Source organism: Tupaia chinensis, unplaced genomic scaffold (assembly GCF_000334495.1).
Source record: "Tupaia chinensis unplaced genomic scaffold, TupChi_1.0 Scaffold144592_1, whole genome shotgun sequence".
In the NCBI taxonomy this organism is placed as follows: Eukaryota; Metazoa; Chordata; class Mammalia; order Scandentia; family Tupaiidae; genus Tupaia; species Tupaia belangeri.
In genome coordinates this window covers 15,432-18,681 of record NW_006204452.1, presented here as the reverse complement: position 1 = coordinate 18,681, position 3,250 = coordinate 15,432, and the positions used below count along the sequence as shown (strand labels likewise).

Here is a 3,250-nt window from a genome sequence, read left to right as displayed (position 1 = left end):
TAAAAAGTTTCAGAAGATATTACTGGCAAAATTAGCACTAGCTTATGACAATCATGCTCTTGAAAAATAACATTTCAAAAATATCATAGAGGCTAAGTTGTTGTGTGTTAAGGCAATATAGGTTATTCAGTGGTGATAAAACACAGTATTAACATGTTTTTCTTAGAGTTGATATTTTTATCCTTGGCTGCTAGGAAAAGAATCCTCTGATCCACATGGTTCACATGAGCTCAGGATGGCAGAATCACCAATATCTTATTGCACCACTTTTATAAATATATGCATCCTTCAGTTCCCAATGCAGACATTGAAACAGGTATCGAACCTTATACCCTTTCTCATATCTGGTCTGAGAGTGATACCATTATTTGGATTAGTCATATGTTCTTTCTAAAAATAAATGGGACTGAGAAATAGTCTTCTGATGCTTCTAATGACAGAAGATTGTCTTTTCCACAGCATGCACTCTTTTCATTCAATATCTCATTCTATGGTCTTATCATAGGGAGGGGTTATCTCCTCCCTATTTAAGTGGGACAATCCAAAACTGCACTAAGGTCAGAACTAGGTTATTATTATTATTTTTTTCTTATTCAGGTCACATATGATCATTTTGATCCCATCCTAAGTAATAAAGACCAATTTCCATTAGTTTATCAGATGGCCACAAAGGACAGCTCTCTGACTCATGGAATCATCTGCTTGTTGCTGCATTTTGGCTGGACATGGGTGGCACTCTATGTATCTGATGATATGCAAGGGGAGCAGTTCCTTCAGGATGTAAAGAAAAAAAATGATTGAAAAGGATATCTGTGTGGTATTTACAAAAAATCTCTCTACCACAAAAGGTGTCATTTTTTTTCGTGTGATTTTACTCTTGTGCAGAGTCAGTGTCATCTGCAAATGTGTATATAATACATGGAAATGAAAGGAGTGTCTGGAGCCTGAGATGGGAAAATAATTCTATTTAATTTTGGGAAAGGTATGGATTATGGGAAATTTACACTCCACAGAGTGGAAACTTATTTTGACTAATTTTGAGAAGATGCCACAATTTTTCCATGGACACCTCTTTTTCTTCAAAGCAGCAAAGGAAAATGGCTTTAAACTACTTCCAAAGACAGTGAAACCCTCCAAATACCCACAAATATTTTTTAAAGAGTGAGAACATTGAAATTTGATTTAACTCTAGGTACCATGGGCTTGACATTAGTAGGTAAGATTAATACATGAGCAGTCATACAATTTTTTGATCACTGTATTTCTCAAGCACCAAAAAAAGAGCTATTTTTTTATTCAATTTTGTCTTTACTATGCTAGACAGACTCTGTTGCATTCTTTGTTTCTAATTGACCAGTATGTTATTATGTAGTTTACCACATGTGAGGAGCAATTCATCATGTAGTACCAAGTTTACACTATCATAGGACTACACCATGCACATTCTATTTAATGTAACTCAAGCAACAGGAATACAAGAGAACAGTTATGAGTGGAGACCTGTTTTTGACAAAGTCATGCTCACACTAACTGTGGGTTTTAAAAATCTTATTAGGTAGATACCTACAGTTACAGCAATTGGTATTGGAACATTACATGCATGCACATGTGATAGTGGTAAAGAATGAAGCAGAAGAGGCAGCTGGATGGAGGACAAAGGGGAATTCAGAGATGGGATGATGCTGTGTATCAGCAAGGGGTGGGTCTTGGCTTTCCACAGTAAGTCTCTGCTCTGTGACAGAGGCCTGGTGGGTGACACTTTTGTTCTCATGACTGAGCAGTTTGCATACAATACCTAGAAAGGCCAAATCCTGCCCTTCCTTGTGTAAAGAGTCAGATCCTATGAGGGCACAGATTAGGACCATGGAATTCTATTTTATTTCAGGAGCACTTTTCTCATTTCTAGCAGTCTGTGTAAAATCTGTACAAGTTTAGCACTTTCTAGATCTTTCTTAGCACTGCCCAATTCTAAAACTGCTATTAGTGCTAAAGCAATGAGTATGTTATGTAGTTTACCACATGTGAGGAGCAATTCATTATGTAGTACCAAGTTTACATACAAGCTAATGCTCACTAGTTGCCATTGTAACAAGATACTTGATGCCACCTCTCTCTGTATGATGGTTTTAATTACATCTTTCAATTTACTGTACCAGATGAGGGCTGAGAGCAATCTGTTGGACTCCTCCATCACTCTAGCATGATCTTTGGCTTTACACCATTTCATCAAATGCTTCACTAACATATCATTCTTGCCCAGTTGTTCAGCAGCTTCTTGGGCATCTATCAACATTCTTAATGTTCCCAGAAGTTTGAACTGAACTGGGGGCATTTCTGATTTCAGGAATTTCAGAACTGTCCCTGTGACCCCTACAGATAACATTTTTGCTTTATTTACAATTGAGATGGCCAGGTTCCTGAGGGCATTGAATGCTGCGTGTTTGATGGTCATGTTGCCATCCTCCATGTGTCTGTCCAGCAAATCTATAAGCTTTTCTACAATTCTGTTGTTGACCATATGAATACAATTTCCATCACTTCTGGCAAAGTTGCCAATGGCCAGTGCTCCAGCAAGTTGTAACTGGTGTTGATTTTATGGAATCCAGGGAAGTACCCTTTGAAACAATTGCCTTTTCCTCCTTCAAATAACTTCTGCATGAATTAATCTCCAAGCAGTAATAAAACCATTAAATCTGAACCAGTTTTGAGCTCAGCAATTTCATACTCTTTGTCACTATCCATCTTCTGCTGAACAATCTCTAGTATACATTCTACCAAGCCTGCTTATACCAGCTGTAGCTCAAAAGCATAATTTTTCTGCCAAAGGGGCAAGGACTTCAAAAAGCATTTCTCTCAAGTTTCAGCCATTACACAGTCAGTTATACAAGGGATACACTTGGCATACAGACAGCCCATTATTGATCTCACTAAATCTAGTTTGGCTTTAATGGAAAAGTTGATAAAGTTGCTATCAACCAGGATGTGTTTTTGACGTATGAAATAAAATATGTGGAGAAGCCCTTCTTCAAGAGACAGACAGCTCCATGGCTCCTGTGATCTAGCCATTTTGGGAGAAAGAAAGATGTCCCACTAATAAGGGGGCCTCCAGCATACAAAACTCGTGTGGAGAGGCAGAAGGGAACAGAACATCCCTTCTTCAAGAGACAGACAGCTCCATGACTCCTGCAATCTAGCCATTTGGGGAGGAAGGAAGATGTCCCACTGATAACTGGGCCTCCAGCATACAAAA

The 3,250-nt window shown here is 38.3% G+C and overlaps 1 pseudogene; it reads right to left on the bottom strand.

Annotated features, from left to right (window-relative positions):
* Positions 1 to 1,592: 1,592 nt before the first annotated feature.
* Positions 1,593 to 3,250, bottom strand: part of LOC102495996 (rap1 GTPase-GDP dissociation stimulator 1-like) — a 6,079-nt pseudogene continuing 4,421 nt past the window's right edge.